This window comes from Amblyomma americanum, chromosome 9 (assembly GCF_052857255.1).
Source record: "Amblyomma americanum isolate KBUSLIRL-KWMA chromosome 9, ASM5285725v1, whole genome shotgun sequence".
NCBI classification, from domain to species: domain Eukaryota; kingdom Metazoa; phylum Arthropoda; class Arachnida; order Ixodida; family Ixodidae; genus Amblyomma; species Amblyomma americanum.
In genome coordinates, this window is record NC_135505.1 from 27,027,459 (window position 1) to 27,049,834 (window position 22,376).

General features: G+C 45.9%; 1 protein-coding gene and 1 long non-coding RNA gene across 5 annotated transcripts in view; both read right to left on the reverse strand.

Moving 5' to 3' along the window:
* Positions 1 to 22,376, reverse strand: part of LOC144105729 (uncharacterized) — a 45,890-nt gene that overhangs the window by 3,502 nt on the left and 20,012 nt on the right. The gene's annotated exons all lie outside the window — the stretch shown is intronic.
* Positions 206 to 19,146, reverse strand: LOC144105731 (uncharacterized). 2 transcript variants are annotated; one of them, XR_013308868.1, is made up of 3 exons: positions 18,869 to 19,146; positions 15,774 to 15,886; positions 206 to 14,663 (listed from the first exon to the last, which is right to left on the reverse strand). It is a non-coding gene; the product is annotated as an uncharacterized LOC144105731 (long non-coding RNA). The 2 variants fall into 2 exon arrangements; XR_013308869.1 differs by having other exon boundaries at positions 15,774 to 15,965.

Below are 22,376 nucleotides of genomic sequence, written 5' to 3' on the forward strand. Positions count from 1 at the left end.
GTAAATGATCATGCTCCAGTCGTGACGCAACTCAAAGATTTAGTCAAAGCGCTATTTAGTTTTATCTATTCAGAGAGATGTTTAACTCTCTGATAAAGGAAGCAATCGTCTCCTAATAGTGTAATTTATACTTCGTTTCTATTTATTTATTTATTTATTTAAAATACCTTACAGGCCCCATGGGGGCATTGTGTAAGGGGGGTTACAGAGTAAGCAGCCTTCTACAGTGGTATACAAAAGATCCACCTCAATACAGGGCTCATCAACGTTACTACCAAGATAAAAACATGAAACAGGAACAACTGTAGTAATGAAAGGCCACAAAGGTACACTTAAGGAAATAACATGAGTAAAACTTAACGTAAGGCATTAATACTAGAAAGTAAAATACACAAAGAATGAACACATCAGGGAGTACAATTCTTGAAGTGATATTCAGAGAAAAAGACGCAAAAAAGCAATAATATATACAGGTCATACAAGTGAACACAAAACGCAGCATAAAATAGCAATTCACAGGAGCGAGATAGCAATGCATCATATCACAAGAAGTTCGAAGCAGATTGCCAAGTGTAAGAAACAAGATAAAGTTATTTGTAAGTGCTATTATGAACAATGCTCGTGTAGGAGATGACGAAATTTTTCTTGATCTGACTCGGAAGCAATGTGATCAGGCAGATTATTCCACAAGCGAATGGCGGTAGGGAGTGCGGAAAAGTTAAAAGCATGTGTCGTACCGTACATGCGCGCAAAACTTTAGTTATTTAAACAACGAGACGTGTTCGAGGCGGTCTGGATATGTAGTGTGGATTGTGTGGCATTATAAACATATTTGTGAAACAAGGATAACAAAGCGATATTACGGCGAAGAACTAAAGGCTGTATGGAATGATCGAGTTTCATTTGCGTTACGCTGGAGTGATGGCTATAATTACATGAAATGAAACGGGCAGCTCGGTTCTGGACTGATTCAAGCATGCCGATTAAGTATGTAGGATGTGGGTACCAAATGGAAGATGCATACTCGAGCTGAGGACGAACAAATGTCTGATAGGCCAAATTGCGGATGTGGGAAGGTGATTTACTCAGATTACGACGTAAGTAACCTAATGTCCTTGAAGCTTTTGCGCAAACGGCTGTAATATGGTCTGTCCAGGAGAGGTTATCGGTTAGGTGAACACCCAAATATTTATACGATACTGTATGTAACAATTCGTTATTATTGACGTTGTATACAAAATGTGAGTTGTCACGCTTACGACCAAAAGAAATTACCTGACATTTTGACACATTTAAAGCCATTATACAGGTGTTACACCAACTATGAATTAGGCTAAGGTCATTTTGAAGGGCCAGGTGGTCGTCAGTACTGTTAATTGATCTGTAAATAATGCAGTCGTCAGCGAAAATACGTAAGCAAGAAGAAACATTAAGTGGCAAATCATTTATGTAAATTAGGAAGAGTAAAGGGCCCAAAACACTGCCCTGAAGCACACCAGAAGTAACGTAAGTAGGAGACGAAGCAATATTATTAACTACTGTGAACTGTTGACGATTCGAAAAAAAATTACGAAGCCATGTTAGAGTGAAGGAGTCAATTCGAAGTCCAGTTAATTTAGCAATAAGGCGACAATGAGCTACACGATCAAATGCTTTGGAAAAGTCAAGGAAAATGCAATCGGTCTGCTGGTTATTGTTCATGTTAAGGTGCAGATCAGTCGTGAATTCGAGTAACTGTGTCTCACATGATAATCCTTTCCTGAAACCATGTTGATCGCGAAAAAAGAAATTATTGGACTCTAGGTGATTATACATATGAGTAGCAATTATATGTTCGAGCATCTTGCAGCAAATGCAGGTCAATGAAATTGGACGGTAATTTTCCGGGGAGTGTTTATCCCCAGTTTTAAATATGGGTATGATTTTGGCAATTTTCCAGTCATTGGGCAGCTTCTCCGATCAGGACCCACGCTTACGCAAGAGAAGACCGTCACCTGGGTTACTGGTCATGCCTCGATCCCCGGTATTGAGCCCGTTCATGCGCTGTGTCGCCAACTATCACACCGGGCTCGTAACCGCGGACAACCAAACCCTCCCAGGAAACTTCTCGGGCTCTCCTCACACACTAACGAAAAACTACTCCTTACAATAACCGCTCCTTCACCCTTCCACTGCCTCACCATACATTAAAATCGAAATAAATTGCAGTCTGGCGGCAACTGAAGGCAAACTTCAGCATTTCCCCTTACCTCCTTCATTGCTACAACCCTAGATTGACACTCCCACTTTGCTCAACATGTGGGAAGGACAAGGCCACCCTCATGCAATACATGTAGGAATGCCACCAACCCATGGCAGTTCCCTCCATACCCATCCCCTCCACCTCTTAATGGCAGGCCACTCGGCGAGATGCTCAACGAACTGGCCAGGCATGGCTACTGGACAGAGCTCTCCGTGAAGCCCAGTGCCTTTTTACTTTTTTCCCCAAGGGTGGGCTCCTACTTGTCCATTTTGTTCCTTTCTTAAAGTTGTTCCTCCTCGTTCACTTGCAGTGGTTTGAACTCTTTGTCCGTTTGCATAAGACGGCGTGGTCTGCGTCGAGCCCACACAGCTCGGAAAACGCATGGATGTGATTGCTGTTTAGTTCATTAAATCAAGTTTTAACTGTTTTGGAATAAATTGACATGTTGATGGCGCGATGAGTTCCGCGGAAAAGTTGACAGATGCTTCTTGTATCTACTCTCCGCCAGCTAATATTTTCTGGTTCTTGCTTTGCACCGAACTGCACATTCAGGATGCTGCTGCACATTCAGGATGTTCTGCGTGGCCTGTTCGACTACGCTGCCATCTCTGGATTATAGCTGCACAGTCACTTCAGCAGAGCCATTTGGCCACCGGATTTGTTTTCCACATTGATCTTAATCCCTGGCGCAGCGCTGAACACGAAGCTCCCGATAAAGATGTTTCACTCCGATAGTTGTAGAAGTGCCTGTTATTGAGCAAAATTGAAGGTCATATTTCATAAGTCGTGAAGCTTCTGATTTTTTTAGGAAAAGCAATATCCTGCGATTATCCTCAACCGCTCAGAAAATTAATCAGTCCAAAATATTTGAGAAAACAGAAAGAGATCGAGAAAGGTAGTACATGAATTAGACCACGGGCGCTTTTCTCGACAGGGAGCTCGATTTCCTTTTTCTGGTTATCCCGAAAGACGCACATAAGTTCTATCGGAGTTTCTTTTGCTCTTTTTGCTTGTGCTGCTCTGGTCACTTTATATAGATGGGGCGTCCCGCCGAATTAAATTGAGCGTTTCTCTGTGTACTACACCTCCTTGTGCTTCTGTCTTTTCTGGACGCCTACGAGCCTTGTGGGCGCCAATTCGCAGAGCTAAGCCGCCATCATGCCGATTCTCATTTACAACCAGCAAGAAGATATGAGGCAAATGCAGCGACGGGTGTCCAAAAACTTCTTTATTCGTCCGTTTTTTTGTGTTTATTTACATGTATAAATAATTATATGTATGCATGAGTAACAATTCATTTCCTAGTTCTGGCACCAAGCAATCTTTCCTTACTAATTAAGCAGCGCGTAACAAAACAGGACAACAAGAGGAGCACAAAACGACCCGAGTGTTCTTCCTGTTGTCCGGTTTTGTTACGCGCTGCTCTATTATTATTGATCAGACCTCGCACAACAAGCAACACTTCTGGAAAACTTTCCTTAAAAAAAACTAGCCAAGTAGGCCGCCTGAAACCATGTACATAGTACTTTAGCGACTATGTGGGTCTGTCTAGCCTGGTGAAGAAATATGCATTTCTGATGATTAAAAAAAAACTAATCTAAGCAGGCATAAGTTTGTTCGAAGACACGCGTGCGGAACATCTGACAAAGCAAACCTGGTTGGACCACGAAAACAATGGCAACACAACTAGGCAGCGCTATCTGACAGTGCTCCCTGCTTCGAGGTATGTGCACTTACAAAGTGCAATCTACGAGTACATGAGACTGTTTCTTTCCAGAGCTTTGCCTCCCGCAAAAATTTCTGCATGTGCTGTTAAACGTCCAGCTGTTAAGCTTTGCAAGATGATACACAGCCCGAATATACTTCGCCACAGACTCCCGCCACGGATTACTCGCTCAGAAACCTTAGGACAGCAAGTGTACAAACTTGGGGAATGCTAACTTGCACTATTTATGCATATAGACAAAACGGCTCGTCCGTGCTTACGCGCATGGCCAGAAAAACCCGCCAAGCCACAACAGCCGCAGACAGCGCATAACTTAAAAGCGGCCCATCAGTTAGGGCTTCAGCAACGGTTTCCGTGGCCTCTTTGTATTTCTTCGCGTCTGTAGCCGCTGCTTACCTACAGGGTGCATACTGCTTGCAACAGAGCTGGGCTTGGAAATGCTGTCCACACTGGTCCGGAATTACTCCCATACCATAAAAGGAAAAAGCAAGCCTTCACTCCGCTGTAGGATTTTATTTATCTCTGTCAGTCATGACGTCCATGCAACTAACGCACTCTCATCTGCCTTTTTCTTGAGTTCCCGTAAACCTGCATCATCGGTTCAAGTCGCTCCAGAGGAAAACTGACGAAAGCGCACATGTATAGCGCCTCAGGCCGTTGAAGCTATGATTGCAAATCCCATGGTTCGCCCTCAGAAGAGGGCGCCGGCGGATGCTCTCCCCACTCTCGTACGTCAAGGATTGGCTATGCATCGGGAACCACTTGCACAGCGGCATGAAAGCTGGGGTGAGGCATTTCCTCGTGGTACGTCAAGGAGTGTGTCTCGAGGTCGTTTACGTGGAAAAATTTCTGGAAGCGATAAGGACACAGAAGCGGCGGACATGTGGTGCCAGGAGTTTGCCGGTGTTTACGGTGGCGCGACAAGCTGGAAGATTGTGTGAAGCGCCGTCACAGTCGAGGCACTTGTGCGGCTTCTCCCGCGTGTGAACCATCTGGTGTTTGGTGATATCGGATCTGTATGAGAATAGACGATAACAAGAGGGGTAAATGGCACGCTAAGCGTGAGAGCCTTAATACCAGCTAAAAGACGGAAGGGTGAAATTAGGATTGCGTCATAAAAACAAAAAACACAAGCGGCCATTCAGCAATCAATAGCGCCCACTGTGACGACCTAGCATAGAGAAGATTCAATTTGGTTGCATTTGATCTCAGACAAGAAAAACAATATGAGGCAGAGACATTGTGCTCTTCGCGCATGTGTTGATTGTGTGATGCTACCGAATTAAGCCGCGAGCATGTGTTCTTTTCTTGACACAGGATTTCGATGCGATTGGAAGCGATAGCAATTAGGGTCTCGTCAGTGAATTCGCCGATTCCTTTATATGTTCAATGAAGTTAGTTGTCCCTATCTGTGTTGGAGATAGACTTAAGGCAGGTGCTTCATCAGGTCCGCCTCTGGGGGCAGCGAATATATGTTCTTCGCAGAATTTCCGTGTTCATGCCACTGCATCAGCCTCCGCAATTAACTGTGCCATTTACATCACGCCGAAAACAGTAAAACTCGCCGCGGTGCTCCTACGTCCCTGCAATATAAACGCCACGGCAATCAATTGTCCTTCTGAAGGAAGAGTTGACAGGCGACATAGATCTTGTTCTAGCTGTGGATTTGCCTGTTGGATGAGCAGAATAGAAAGTTATTGCACTCTAACGATCTTTCAAGAAACGAAATGATTGAAAATGCGTCGTTTTTATGTGTATTTATATGTACCACTGCCAGCACGCTCAACAGGAACGCTCGATTCCGCGTCCCGACCTGATATTACAGCCCCTGAGAGCTGGGCGCTGAGTCCAAGACCATGCTCCACGGTGTGTTTTGCGGCGGTTGGAGAAAGCTCGTGGTATGCTGCCACTCTACGCAGCGCGGACACCCATGGCGGTGCTAATGTCAGTGGAAGACACGCGCTCGAGCGTTCGTGTTCAGCGTGCTGACTGCGCTATATGTTTGATCACAAGGTGCCAGACATTGCTTGACCTTCGATTCGGTCTAACGCCACCACTGCTGTCGACCGATACTAAAAACAATTGCAACGCGTATAGCGTGGAAAAATCTCGGGCTTACGTGCGATTGCTAGAGTACATGCAGTTGGAGCACTGGTGCCTTAGCCTCTGGGGATGCTTGTTCTGCCGGTAGGATTTGAATAGATCTTGCGTCGGGTGCTAGTAGGCGCATATGTCGCAGGGGAAAACTGTGGAAGTGGGAAATCTCTTTCTTTCTTCTTTATCGAGCACCGAAGCAACATCTTCATGAATAATAACAGGTAAGGGCTGCTCCATCCTAGCCTGCAATCTTAACCGTCAATGATCAAAGGCATACGATGGTCATGTAAAGGCACGCAGTTGTGTCTGCCTTGTTCCTGTTTTTATATTTTCTGGTGTTTCTTTTGTCAGGTATTGCCACAACCGGACACGTGAGCTAGAAAAAGAAATGGACATATTTGAGCTGCCATATCCGTACGGTTCCGATTGTCACTGCCGTGTTTATCACTTTAAGCTAAAAAATTCTTTCCCCGCATGAACTGCTTGTATTGCCTTATATTATGCTATCGCGGCTCCGCGTACATTGTAAGAAATGCTGCTAGCACAATGCTTGATTTTCCACCTGCACATATCAATTTTATATTACTATGTGAAGTGATATTGCCGAACAAAAAGGCTGGCTGTTTATATGTGCCAAATAATTGACGAACGCAATAGAATAATCAGGAATAATTGCCCTAAGTTTCTAGGCAAGTATGCAACGTTGTAAGCAATAATCGCGGTTGTAAATCCTTGCGATCTGAAGACTTCGAAACAAGCAGGCAGAATTGCAACTAGTATAATGGAAGTAAGATTTTGGGATCTAAAGGATAGTATATTATCAATTAATCGATACGTCCACTATGCATGCTATAGGCTTTATGCGCAATTTATAAACGCATTGCGTATCTATTATTTTCTTATCGCTGCTTTAGGACCCACTAAAAAAATGAAATTAACCATTGGTCTTATATTGCAAGGCATAGGTCTGTAAAAAACTAGACTGACTTTGTTTGTTTTAATGGATAATGCTCGAGCAACATAACTTCAAATTTCTTTCTAATGGCCCTTCTTTCGACTTTTCTTACGTGGACGCAGCCGCCGCGGTGGCTGAGTGGTTATGGCGCTCGGCTGCCGGCCCGAAAGACGCGGGTTCGATCCCGGCCGCGGCGGTCGAATTTCGATGGAGGCGAAGTTCTAGAGGCCCGTGTGCTGTGCGATGACAGTGCACGTAAAAGAACCCCTGGTGGTCGAAATTTCCGGAGCCTTTCACTACGGCGTCCCTCATAGCCTGAGTCGCTTTGGGACGTTAAACCACCATAAACCATCTTAAGTGGACGCCATAATATTTCATGTCGATATGCATTTTCTCTGTTTTTATCTGCATACTATGCAGAAGTCGCAACAAAATTTAATTTCTGCGGTGCTTAAATTTAGATTGAGGCGAAATTTTAAAGGCCCATGAACAGTGCGACGTGAGTGCACGTTAAAAATCCTCAGGTGGTCGAAATTTCCGCAGCCCTTCCTTGTGTTGGTAGCGGTGAAATGCAGAAAAGAGCTTCAGTTTGCACACATCACTGCGGGCCCATTAACTACAGCACCCCTCAAACGCCATGTGTCGCTTCAGGATTTTAAACCCCACATTTTAGAACTTTTCTTTATTTTCCTGCCATTGGCGTACAGCTCGACACGAAAATTTGTATTTCTCGTGCTTGTGCCGAACGCTTAAATGTCTGGCTTTGAAATTTGCCCTTGTCTGACCGGCAGCGTAATGCTGGCTGAGGAGAAAGATAACAGCACAGCAACTGCGACAGGAGTCAGGTTTAGCCTACATGACCACTGTGATAGTTTCACTCTAAGGCGATATTTCCCACACACGACAAAATTTTTCTGGAGCATGAAGGAGGGGAGGTGGATAGTAGAGTGGCGATAATGGAGGGTGGAGATAATATGGGAAAGCAGGCCGAGAGTTCCGGTGGGTGAGGCTTTTTGAACCCAGCTGGCTTTCCTACTGCGAATTTGAATACGAATTTTTTATAATGCAGAAGTGTGCCCTTCTTCATAAGGAGAGTAATATTAGCATATCCATGCATGTGTCGCCTATAAATGCTAACAAGGCAAGGTTTTGGGGCCCATGGGTCGAGATTCGTTTGTCTGGTGGTCGGTTCGGGTGAACCCTGGTTGTTGAGGTGTCACGTGCGTGCTGTTCGAAGGCTGAGGCTAGTTAGCAAAACGTGAGCTAACGTCGCCTCTGTAGCGGTAGCGACCCATAACGGGCAGATCAGAGGAGTATGCGAGGTCTAGGAGGCAGTGGCCGAAGGCGTCAGCGTGCACTCACCCAGGTTTTCCACAACGCCTCCTCTTCACGACGAGTTATATTGCCGGGAAGGCTGTATCTCACAATGGAATTGAGACACGCTTGGACCCAAATTGAATTTGAGGCAGTAAAGCGTTTCATGCAAGTAACTTCAGTACAGGCAACGGGTATGTCCTATATCTGGTCAATGGACTGAAGGTCTTGGAATCTTTATACAAGAAACTTTAGATGCAACTTTCTTTCTACTTCTATTAGCCAAACAAATCGCGGGCCTTATCTGCAGACTTGCCACATGCACCCACGGCCTGTCGGAGAGAGAAAAGCTTAATATAAACGATGCCCTCACCACCAGCCGCTTGACTTATCACCTTCCTTATCACTTGCTCACCAAAACCCAATGAGACCTATCTTTATAAGAATAAATAACTGCGTAAAATTCCAGGAGAAGAGAAGAAGCATACGGGACGAGCGCATCATTGTCCTTGAGACACTTTAAATGCAGCATTCACTCTACAACTGCTAGACAAGCAAACACACAAATTGCGGGCCTCATCCAAAGACTTGCCACATGCAGCCACGGCCTTTCAGAGAAGGAAACCCTTGATATGACAGACGCATTGCGATGAGTTCTAACAAGGCGTTGAGATGCCGCCAGGCACTTGACTTCTCACCTTCCTTCTGACTAGCTCAGCAAAACGCAAAAAGACAAAGCTGGTGTGCTTAAAAGAAAACCGCCCACCTCAGCTCTTCGCCTACCACAATCCGTTACCCCAAATCGCTTACTCACAACGGGCACTTACAATACAATCTCGTAGTTAATCGAAGCCCAACGAAGCAACCAGAAACTCCAATTATCCCGCACAGAAACCGGCCAACACTTCCTGTGGCTTCAGCACCTGGCCACTACCACATGCTCATGTGCACACAATTATCAAATCATCGGACCTGACATCTAGGACCAAATGCGCATCAGACCTCTACCACCCAGAAATATGAACCCCGACTTCCGCACTGAAAGATGCCACGCCCGAACAGGATATTGCACCAAGCACTACACAGGCAGATACGACATTATCTACGTGCATGCGGCTCAGCACACATTACCTGCCCGGCGCCGTGGTGGTTCGGTGGTAATGACGCACGGCTGCTGACCCGAAATACGCGGTTTCCGTCCCGCCCACGGCAGTCGAATTTCGATGGAGGCAAAGTTCTAGAGGCTTCACAGGAACCCGCGGTCACTGAAACCTGCACCGACTCCTAAGCTGCCTACCGTCACTATGTGCAAAGCATTATTACTCCAACCGGCCGACACATTCTCCCATCAGAACCAGGTATACCCAAGAGAAAACCGTCACTTGGGTTCCTGGGCATGCATCGATCCCCGGTAAGAAGAGGGTTATGCGCTGTGTCGCGAGCTATCCCTCCGGGCCCGAGGTTCGGACACCCAAGCCCAAGCAGGAAATTTCGCGGGCTTTCCTCACATGCCAGCAAACATCTACTCATTGCAAAAGCGGCAGCTTCACCCTCCCACCACCTCACCGTAGGCAAGATTTGAAATACAGTGTGGTCTGGCATCAACTGCAGACAAACTGCTACATTTCGCCCTACCTCCATCGTTGCTACCACACTATTTTGACCTTCTCGCATTTCTCAACATACAGGAAGGCCAAGGACACCATCATGCAGTACCTGTGCGAATGCCACCAACCCATGCCAGTTTCCCCACACCCTGCACATCTGTCTCATGGGAGGTCGCTCTACAACAACCAGCAGGCCAAACATGATTAGTGGAGAAAGCGCTGCATGAAGGCCAGGCCGGTTTATTACGGGGCAAGTAGGAGAGTAAATTTGAAGGAGATTTGTTTTTTTTAACTACACAAAGTTGTTCCTCCTTTTTAACTTGTAGTGAATGGTACTCATTTCTTTTTTTCTGAGAGTGTGCACATTTCGTCGCGCTCACACAACACGGACAGAAAATGGATGTGAATGCTGTTTGTGAATGTTGTTTAATTCATTAAATCGATTATTGAATGTTTTGAATTGAATTGTCATTTTGGTGGCGCGAGGAGATTCGTGGAAGAGTTGATAGATGCTGCTTGTACCTACTCTCCAGCAGCTAATATTCTCTTGTTCTTGTTTTGACGGCAATACTTTTCTGCTCGCGTTTTTGTATCACTCTGCACGCAACCGCATGCATGGCGAACATCCAGGGTTTTCGATGTTGTGGTGCAGCTCGCCGTGATGTTTTAGCATAAGAAAAAATTTGCACTTTAATATCGCAGCCGAACACCTCTTCTGTAGTTAGCGAGAGCAGTAAATAATGCTCAGAGCAGTGAGATTGTGAGCACATTTTTCAACATGCTTATGTTTCAGTATATCGCTAGATGGCAGCAACAAGTCTCTAGAATGCCGCAGGTGCTTCAAACAGTACCTGAGGTTTTGCACTCGAAACGATTAGGCAATGGCATAATACTGGGTTTTCACTGAGCTTGCGTAAAATAAATGCGTTGTCTTCAGACTTTCTCCAGCAGTAATGTGGCGTTCATGCTCAGAGAGATAAAACAACCGAGAAAGATAGAATAAAATAAAGGCAGTGAAGTTAACCGGGCAGCGAGCTGTTGGTACCCCTGCACACAGGACATAAAGGGAGATAAAGTGGCGAAAGAGAAATATATAAAATTAGTCCTGATCGTTCTCTTGTGGTCCTCAGGTCTATAAAAACAGTTCGTTGACCACAGTCAGACGCTCAATTTGAGCACCGCCTTGACGGCTTTCCTAGCGTAAGTTGAGGCGAAATTTCCGGAATATTGAGTCTATGCCCCAAAACGTGCAAGGGGCACAGGCATTGTTCCAGCTCCTGTGTGCATCGCTTCGGTGCAGAAGGAAGAGTTGCGCGGTGTAGCACCTGTACTCGCTGCTGTCCCGCAAGGCCCTGGAGCAATTCTCGGGGCGCATCGAGTACAAGCTCTTCTACCAGTGCAACCAGCAAGTGTGCATGCTGCTCCAGATGTCAACGACCAGCGACGCCTGTGTGCGAGCCATTCACCGGAGTACGTGCGGCACATTCAGGATATTCTGCGTGGCGCGTTTGACTACACTGCCAATGCTTGATATTAACTACACTCTCATGTCGAGGGTGCCTTTTTTCCACCTGATTTATTTTCCGCAATGGCAGTAAATTCCTCGCTCACCGTTGAACACAACGCACCCGATAAAGATGTTTTACTCCGGTAGTCGTACAAGTGTCTAATCCGGAGCGAAATGTAAGGCATTGTTTTATGTCCTGAGGATGCTGACATTAAAAAAAATGTATATCCTGTAATAATCCGTAACCACTCCAAAAGTAAGAAGTGAATGATATTTGTGAAAAGAGAAAGAGGCCGAGAAAGGAACGGAGTAGGTGAAATAGACTACGGGTGCTTTTTCGTGATAAGTTCTTTTTTCAGGTTAGAAGGAACACTCAATAATTGAAGTCGCTACTGCTCTTTTCGCTGGTGATGCTCTGGCCACTTCTACACTTGGGTGTCCCGCAGCATTAAAATGAGCGTTTCTCTGTGCACTACACCTCCGTGTGTCTCTCTCCTCTCCGGACGTCTACAGGCCTTGTCGGCTCTAGCCTGCAGAGCTTAGACGCCAGAAAGCCGATTCAAAACTTCTACCAAGTTTTACTCGCAGACACACGGCACTGCCATGGGCGCCTCCATTTCCGTAACGACCGCAAATATTGTAATGGAAGCATTAGAAACGGAAGTCCTCAGTAAATTCACACCTCAACCCAAGCTTTTTTACCACTACGTAGATGATTGTTTTTGCATCCTACGCAAACAGGACGTCTCCGGGTTACTGCAACAATTGAATTCATTCGAGCAGAGACTACAGTTCACGGTCGAATATGAGCAACAAGGCATTCTCCCGTTCCTCGACGTATTAGTACAACGCAAGGGCAATGGACTCTCCTTCAAAGTATACCGGAAACCTACGCACACAGGAAAGTACTTAGACTTTAAGTCGAATCACCCGATTGCCCACAAAAGATCCGTTGTGTCATCTTTGGTGAGGCGTGTGACACGAATCTGCAAAGAAAAGGAAGATTTGCAAGGCAAACTTCAAATGATCCGCCAAGAACTTTCGTCCAACGGCTATCCCAACCGTTTTGAGAAAAGGATTGAAAAAATATTTTGCAACCGAGCTCTTCCAGTCGTAAGGTTTTCACCGCCACTGCTGGAATTCCGTATGTACGTGGTATAAGCGAAGCTTTATCCCGTATTTTCGCCAAATATAACTTGCGCATCGGACACATGCCTTCCAGCAAACTTCGAAGTATTCTGGTGAATGTCAAGGACCCTCTGCCAGATAACCGCTTTCCCGGCGTTGTCTACCGAATCCCGTGCGGTGACTGTAACCACGTTTACATAGGCGAAACGGGAAAATTCCCCAGAAGATTGAAAGAGCATCAGCGCGATGTTGATAACCATAAAGTGGCGTCCAATGCGATTGCCGAGCACGCGCACGAAAAAACGCATGATATCGCCTGGGACAACGCCGCAATTCTTTCCAAAGAGCGGAACCTGACGGCACGGCTTTTGCTTGAGTCAACATTCATCCAGACGACACCTGATACTATGAACCGGAAGGAACGATGCCACCCGGGTACATACAGTCATTACGTCATATATTCTGGGTATTTAAGTTTCGACCACTGCCATTTTAGCCTCATTGTGAACAAGGAACCCGTACGGATTCCGAAACGTCAATTTGTTTTTACTTTGACTTGGTCAGTGACTGTAATCTTTTGCTTCTACTAATGCCTGACCAGACGAACTTTCGTCGAACCCTTGACTATTTACGCTTGAGTAACAATCCTTTTCATAGCTTTCGCACCAGGCAACCTTTCATTAAAAACAACTGCCACAGTAGGCCACCGGAAATAATTATATAGTAATTTAGCGACAATATGGGTCTGTCTAGCCTGGTCTTAAAATATGTATTTCCTGTGCTTTTTTAAAAAAGACTATGCAGGCATGTTCGTTTGCCGTCAACGTGTATATTATCTGCCGTAGCAAAGCTGGAGGGGCACGAAAATGATGGCAAAACTGCTTGGCAGCGCTATATGACGGTGCGTCTCTCGTTCCATGTATTTGCAGTTACGAACTGAAAGCTTCGAATATATGCGCTAGATTCCTTCTTACAGGTGTGACTCCTGCGACAATTTCGGCCTGTGCAGTAAAATATGTCCTTCCGTTGAGCTCTGCTCTAAAGATGATAGACAGCGCGAATAATTTTCGCCACATAGGCCGGGCACGGGTTACTCCCTCAAAGGCCATGGGGCAACAAGCATGAAATGCAGTGCCATGCGAACAACTGGCAGTACTTATGCAAGCAGATAAAACGGCTCCTCTATGCCGCAGACACCGCGTAACTGAAAAGCGGTGTCAGCGGCTCAATTCTGGAAAATGCCGCGCCCAGCAGAAATGGGCATATCTCGACGACGTATCCCGTTAACACTGAGCTTATAACGCAAACAGGCACGATTCCTTAGATAGCGCTTCTGCAAGTTTCCATGGCCCCTCCCGTTTTCCTCACGCCTATAGCCATAGATCGCCTAGAGCGTGCATACTGCTTTCAATCGAACAGGGATTCGAAATGCTGTCCATATATGTCCGGGATTACTCCCGTACCATAGAAAGAAATACAAGCCTTCACTTTACTGTATGTTTTTTTTTATCTGTCAGTCAGGAGGGCCATTCAACTAACGCAATTCTTATCTGCCTTTTTCGTGAGTGTCCGTAGAGCACCGTCATCCTTGCTAGACGTTCCAGAGCAAACGTGGTAAATGCTCATGTGTATGGCGTCTCAGATCCTTCAAGCTACGAATGCCCATCCCAGAGTGCGCCTGAGAAGGTGGCGGCTGATTCATTCCACACTCTCGTACGTGCGGGATTGGCCATGCATCGGGAACCACTTGCGCAGTGGCATGAAAGCTGGCCTGGTGTCCCTCAATGTGGTGCGTCAAGAAGTGCGTCTCGAGGTCCTTTACATTCGAAAACATCAGCAGGCAGACGAGACGAAGAAATGGCGGACAGGTGGCGCCAGGAATTCGCCATTGTTTGAGGTGACGCGACAGGCTGGAAGGGTAGGTGTAGGACCGTCCGCAGTGAGGGCACTTGTACGGCTTTTCCCCCGAGTGGATAAGCTGGTGTCGGGTGAGTCCCTGCAGCCGTGCGAGGCTCTTTATGCAAATTTGCACACGAAGGGGCGCTCGCCCGTGTGGATTCGCTCGTGTCTTGTCTGTGATATTTTATCTGCATGAGAATAGAGGAAAACAGGAGGGAGGGTGGCACGCTATGCATCACACCCTTAATTCCGGAGTAGGAGTGAAATAACCATTGAGTCATAAAAAAAAAAAAAAACACAAGCGGCCATTTACCAACCTATAGCATATACTGTGATGAGCCTGCATATAGACACACTTTCTTTCTTTGCATCAGATCTGAGACAAGGAAAAAGATAGGCAGACACAATTAGCTCTTAATGCATGTGCTGGTTGTGTGATACCACCGAGCTAGGCCACGAGCATACGTTCCTTGTCAAACACACGACTTCGTATCCACAGCAAATGAGAGTATTTGTACTCTCGTCGCAGAATTCCCCGATTCCTTTCCATGCTCAACAAAGTTGGTGGTCCCAATCTCAGTCGCAGATGGACCTCAGGCCCCTGCTTCACCAGGTCCGCCTCTGGGCGCAGCGGTTTTAGGTTCATAGCTGGCTTTGCCTGTTCATGCTACTCAGTGAGTCTCCCTAACCGACTGTATACCATTTACATCACGACGACGTCAGCAAAACCCGCCGCGGTGTTCCTTCGCATCTGCAATATAAACGCCACTGCAATCAATTCTTCCTTCTGAAGGAACACGGTGGCAATGACATGGATCTTGTTTTAACTGCGGATTTGCCTGTTGAAATACCAGAATACCGGTATTGCCCTCTCCCAACCTTGAGAAAATGAAATCTCTGAAAATGCGTCGTTTTGGGTGTTTATTTATATTTACCGCCTTCAGCACGCTTAACAGGGACGCTCGATTGCCCGTCGTGCCCTGTTATTACAGCCCCTAAGAGCTGGGCGCTCAGTCCGATAATATTCTGCACGGTGTGTTTTGCGGCAGTTGGAGACAGTTCGTGCCATGCTTCCCCTCTACGCTGCGCCAACGCAGGGGCCGACGCCAATAGCAGCGCTAATGGCAGTGAAAGACATGCGCTAGAACGTTCGTGTCCAGCGTGATTAGGGTGGTTTACGTTTGATCAACAGGGGACAAACATTGCTTGAGGTTCGCTTCTGTATAACACCACTACTGCTGTCGTCAGACACTAAAAACAATTAAAAAGCGTACAGCATAGTCAAATCTAAGGCTTACCTGCGATGTCTAGAGTACTCGCAGAAGCGGCGCGGGTACCTTAGCCTCCGGGGATGATGTCTCCGCCGGTGCACTTCCAAAAGACTTGGCGTATCCCAACGGTAACCGCATTTCTAGCAGGAGAAGACCATGGGTAAATCGAGCGGTTCGTTTTCTTCTGCAGCTTTCAGCGCCGAATCAACTTCTTCTGCACTAAATACAGGTAAAGGCGGCTCCATCACAGCCTGCACTCTCAACCGTCGATCATCAAAGGCACAGGATGTACGCGAAAAGACAGGCAATTGCTTCCGCCTCGTTCTTGTTAATATGCTTTCCGGTGATGCTTATATCTGGTACTACCGCAACCGGACACATGTCTCAGATTGGTCTGCTATATCGGCTGTCTTCTGTTTGTCAGTCTTGTTTGTCACTTTGAGTTGAAAAATCCCCCCCCCCCCCCCCCCTCCCCTCCAATGAACTGCTCCAATGAGATATGTTATCAGCCCTCTGCTCGGCGCTCCAAAGTGCACTATAATGAAAACTAAAATGATAGAAATGCTGCTACACATGCTTTCTCTTTTTTCTCCACAAGTCAATTTTATAATGAGTATGTGAAATTACACTCTAAGAATATAATAAAAATGATGCTAGCACAATGCTTGATTTTTTACCTGCATACATCAATTTTATAATGCCTATGTGAAGTCATTTAGGCAAGCAAGACGGCTTGCTGTTTATATGTATCAGATTAGCCAGATGCGCCCTAAAAGAATGAGGAATAATTGACCTCAGTTCCAGGCAAATAACCAACGTTGGATGCAATAATGACGGTAGTAAATCCCTGCGATTTGAAGACTTCGAAACAAGGAGGCAGCATTGCAACCAGATATTGTGGAATCAAGATTCTTGGATCTAAATGATATATTATCGGTCATTCCACACGTCCACAATGCGTGATACGGGCGTTATGCGCACTTTATAAATGCACTACGTAACTATTATTTTCTTATCACCGCCTTAGGACACACACAAAATAAAGAAATTAACCGCTCCTTTTACTTCGCAAAGGTTAGGTCTGTAAAAAACTGGACTCACCCTTGAAGTTTTATTAGAATAACTTTGAGCAACATCACTTTAAATTTGTTTAATTGCCATTCTGTCGGCTTTTTAAGACGGCGGCATAATATTTGATGTCGATATGCAAGGAATGTATTTGGATTTGTCTCCAAACAGTGTAGAAATCGCCGACAACTGAATTTCCATTTCCATAGCGGTCAAGGTTTGATCGAAACGAAGTTCTAAAGGGTCATGTACTGTGTGATATCAGTGTACAATAAAGAATCTCTTGTAATTAAAATTTCCGGAGCCCTTCACTATGGGGTTCGATGCCATCCACACGACCGTCGTTTGGTGGAGGCGAAATACCGAAAAGAACCCAAGGTGGTCTACATCAATCTGGAGCAGTCCACTACAACAACCCTTAATGTCCATGCGTCGCATCGGATTGTTAAACCCAGCAATTTAGAACATTTAGTTTCTTGCATTGGCGTACATTTTGACCACCAAATATGTGTCTCATGCGGTTCTCATATGGAAACATTCTTTTTTTTATCAATGTACCGATGTACCGGCAGAGAAGTGCCGAGTTCATAAAAAATTCTATTTTTGAAATTTGTCCTTGCCTGCATGCAGCAGACTGAGAATCAAGGTAACAGCACAGCAAATGCGACACGAGTTGGATTTACCCTAGATGACCCCTTTGGTAGTTTTAATCTAAGGCGAAGCTTCATACACAAGAAAGAATTTTTTCTAAGGATGAAGGTGGGGAGGTGTGCCGATTATGGAGGGTGGGATAATGTGGGGAATTATGTCGAGAGTGGCGATGGGTGATTCTTTTTGATTACAGCTGCAATTCCTACTGCGGATTTGAATACAATCTTTTTTATGGCGCAAATTTTCCCTTATCATAAGCTGAGTCATAAGTGCCCATTCAGGCCTGTGTAGCATATAAATGTAAAGTCTTGGTGCTGGGGACCATGGTTCCAGATTCTTCTGTCGCAGTGGTCGGTTGGGTGCGAACCGTGGCTGTCGAGGCAAGATAGCAAAAAGTTATCTAACGTCGTCTGTGCAGCGGTAGTGGGGCAGAAAGTTCAGGTCAGAAAAGTAGTCGGCGAGTTCCAGGAGGCGCTGGCCGAGGGCGTCAGCGCAGCACTCACACGGATTTTCCACAACGTCTCCTCCTCACGACGTGTGAAATAGCCGCAAACGCAGGGGTGCAACCATTACAGTAGGAATTGCAGCAGTGTTTGGAGCCAGAAATTCTTAATTTTGAAGCAGAAAAATCCAAATGTCGAGCAAGTCTTTCGGAAAGAACTCCATTTGGAGCACCGAAGTCCAGATTTGGAAGAGATGACGGAGAAAAACCTCCATTTTGGAGAGCACCAGCACTGTAACAGGAAAGAAAGCTTACATTCGGAGCAAAATATAGAGATGTGAATATTATAGCAGGTATTTAAAATTAACTCCAGCAATGCGACGAAGCTATAAACCATAACAAAAAGGAGGTTGATTTTTTTTCAGGTACCTTGATTAATACCAAGTTAGGTGCAGATGTTGTAGCTTCAGTGGGCAAGGTACTGCAAATTTTTCAGCAATGATTTCTGCAGAAACCCACACGGCTGGGGTCAGTTTGTACAAACCTGCAAAGCAGGTTGATCGAAAGCCTAGAATATTATAGAACCAACCAAGAGAACTCAAAACATACAAGAAAAGGCTGGTATATATACTGCAAATGTACTAGTAATTGAAACCTGACAAGACTAGTAGTGCATAAACATATAGCATCCTACTAAATGCACAACCAGAGCATGCTTTTGCACGACTATTACCTCACTAGGAGCATAAATATGTCTCGTGCAGATGTCACTGACACGATATCAATCCTTTGCCTTCTTGGACATTAGCTTCTCTAGTTCCTTCAGTTTATTACGTTCATGCTCAAGATTTGCATTTCCTCTTGATAAAAGCACGCGGCCACTTTCTACCTTACTCGTCTTTCTGCTTGATGCCTGAATTGATCATTTCCTCGGCACTATTCAGCAACGCACTGTGCTCACCACTCGGTCCAGCAATTTTCTTGTTGGTGCTTCACGAGTAGGCTGCTTCGAAGTAGCATCTTCCGTCGCCATCTGTTTGTCTGTTTTCTTCGCCATTCACACTTTGTGCGTATTTGAATCGAGATTGCTTCACACTCCTCAAAAGCTTATGGCTGAGAGACGCCTTGTTTGCGTCACCATCACAGCACTGAAAAAAACATTTAGCATAGCACATTCCATTAATACTAGCAATGCTCAGAGCTTCGTCCATCTAGGAGGTGCTTGTTTTCGCTGAAGCCTCGTTCTAGGTCGGCATTGCCGTATCATAAACAAATAAGTAGGGGTGTGCGAATATTCGAAATTTTCGAGTGTTAACCGAATACTATACTTTTAGTATTCGTATTCGATTCGAAAACCAAGTATACGTGTTGTTTCGAATATTCGATGCGACGCGAATATTCGTATTTAGCCGAATATTTTACTGCGGGCACCGTCGTTCGTTTCGGTCCGCAAGTCCTATCGACATCGACATAGCAACATGGCGGCGCTCAGAGCCATGCGTAACGTCGGGCCATGCTGTAGCTGATTGTGCTGGTGAGCTTCTTTGTGGCTATACCTGCGACGGCGCGTCCGACTCTGATTCGTGCCATGGCGAACCAAGGTTGTGGAAACCGAAAAGGAAAGAGCGCTGTATGGAAATACTTTGTGAAGACATCGCCGTCGACGACGGAATGCACCACGTGCAGCAAAGTGCTTCGAACGCCTTCAGGTACGACAACGCCGCTTGTCAACCATTTGAAGCTGCATGCGGCCCAGATGAAAGAGTATCGAAAGATGGGTGCAGGTGTGCCGGACAAAGATCAGCCGACCATGGCCGACTTTGTGCGCCCGACAGAGCCGCTTTCAGAAAAGATGACGCAAGCACTAAATAGCAAGGTCGCTGCCATGGTGGCGCTTGATTTGCAGCCCTACAGCATCGTTGAAGACCGCGGGTTTAAAGAGCTGTTGGCAGCTGCTGTTCCAAACTATCGCCTACCGTCGCGCTCCACACTTTCGCGGGTGCTTGTTCCGCGCATGTATGACGATACGCGGAAGAAGGTGAAAATGGAGCTTAGCAACGCTTTTGAAGGCGGAACTGCAGCTGTTGCCTTTACCAGCGATATGTGGACATCGCGAGCGAACGAAAGCTACGTAAGCTTCACTTGCCATCTCCTAGCTCCTAATTTTCAAATACAGCGGTTCACGCTTAACACGCGTCATATGGCTGACAGTCACCGTGCTGAAAACATCGCAGCTATGCTGGACGAGATGTGCAGTGAGTGGGAGATACCCTACAACTGTGAAAAATACATCGTGACAAATAATGGGCGCAACATCCGTGCCACTGTCAGGAGGCTCCCGTGGACTGAGCGATCGTGTTTCGCCCACACCCTGCAGCTAGCCCTTAACAACGCAAGATCTCGTACGCCACCCATTGATCGTCTGTGCAAGAAGGCCAGACACATTGTTGGTCGCTATAAGCACAGATCATTGGCACAAAAAAGGCTAGAAGAATACCAAAAAAAAACAGGCAAAGATCCTCTCCATCTGGTGCAAGACGTAGAAACCAGATGGAACAGCCAGTACCTAATGCTATCTCGTCTCTTGGAACTAAAGGAGGCAGTCACTGTTGACCTTGCCACTTCAGACAACAGCACTGATGAGCTCAGTTCACAGGAATGGAAAGAGGCTTCTGAATATGTAGAAACGCTCAAGCCAGTCTTCGAAGCCACTGTTATCGCCAGTACAGATACGTATCCATCACTTCCAGCTCCAATACCACTCATTTTTGGAATGCTGCATTATCTTGCAAACTTCTCTGGTACTACTGGATTTCATACAGCCCTGGCATGCTCGATCAGATCAAGGTTCCCCCTGTACGCAGAGGACAAGGAGGCATGCCTGGCCATGTTTTTGGACCCACGCTTCAAATCCACCGTATTCAGAGCCGGCAAGGAAAAGATGATATGGCTAAAAGATTTAGTGCTACAAAATCTGTCCCGGTGTGCTCCTGACCCAGAAGCTAAGAAACAGAGGCCAGAATTCTGTGCACAGCAGTCTTCTAATGCCTGGAATGCATTTGACAATTTAGTGAAGAATGCTGTGGAAACTGAAACAGTTTCTGCTGCAGGATGGGAGTTTGCTGCTTACTCAGAGGAGGCATTGTTGAAACGAGACAGTGACCCATGCGACTGGTGGCGGAGCGTGGGTTCTTTCAGGTACCCTAGTCTGTCAAAGCTGTGCACGAAGTACCTCGCAATACCCGCCGCTTCAGTGCCAAGTGAGAGGGCATTTTCTGTGGCTGGAGAAGTCGTTTCAGCTAGAAGGGAAAGACTTCTGCCTGACCATGTGGAGCAGCTGGTTTTCCTTCACGACAACCTTTAATGTTCATCCCAGCAACGTGCTTTTGTGCTTATGGCAAGATAGCCTGAATCAGTGCTGTGTACTAGTCATTTTCTGTGATAATTCCACTCTTCTAAGAATATTGTTCTAGACTTTGGTGCTTTTTGTGCAGCCGCACACACCTTTTGCGTTCATTTACTCATTAATAGTTGAACTGTGATGTTCTTGAATGCTCAAATAAATGTTTTGTAGTGGTTAAATGTGTCTGTCCTAGATTATTCGATATTCGATTCGATATTCGGAACTAATTATTCGTATTTGATTCGTATTCGAAAAATTTGATATTTGCACACCCCTACAAATAAGTGTTTTATGAGCTTTGAAAGCACGGGATATCTCTTTTCACCTGTTATTGTCTTCAGGCTAAATGTCCTAGCTAAGGAGTCATCCACCGATTCTTTCAAGTGGAGGCAGCCTGTGTCGCCATCACGTTTCAACATGTGCCATTCATCAACGACAGACGACACCTGATCATCAACTACAACCTGAGGCAGCTGCTAGCAATATAGCGCAAGGACTGCACCTCTTGCTCAGAATATTGATACTTAAATGCAAGAAATGTTGCTTCATGATCACTTTGTTAGTCAGAGGAAGATTCTGAAGCAGTGCCTTTGAGCAATCAAGTCAAAATTGCTGGGTTCCAGGGATGGACATTTTCTTCTCTGCGCGCTCCCAGCCTTCCATTGCTTTCTCTGTGTCGAAGCAAATTTCTGCCCGCGCTTCCAGACGGATACATTTTCCACATTGAGTTTGGTCAGGTCTTGTTCACTCTTGTTACTAAACACATCACTTCTTAAACCACAGCTCAAATCTCGGCGCAATATAGCCAGATTCATATGATGGACATGCAGGGTGGCTCCTGCCTTTGATAAAAGTTCTTGAACGCGCCGAAGACCTCTGCAGCATTTTTTTAGACACAGGAACTTTGTATAAAGGGTCTCTCTGCTAAAAGCTGCGGCAAGTCTGTTGAATTGAGTCTAGGCATCTGGTCGCTGTCTACCAGTGTTCTCTAAAAAACAATCCCGGTGCAATGAACTGCTCTTCCACACGTGCTAGAGAGTCCTGTATTGTCAGCCAGCGGTTAGAG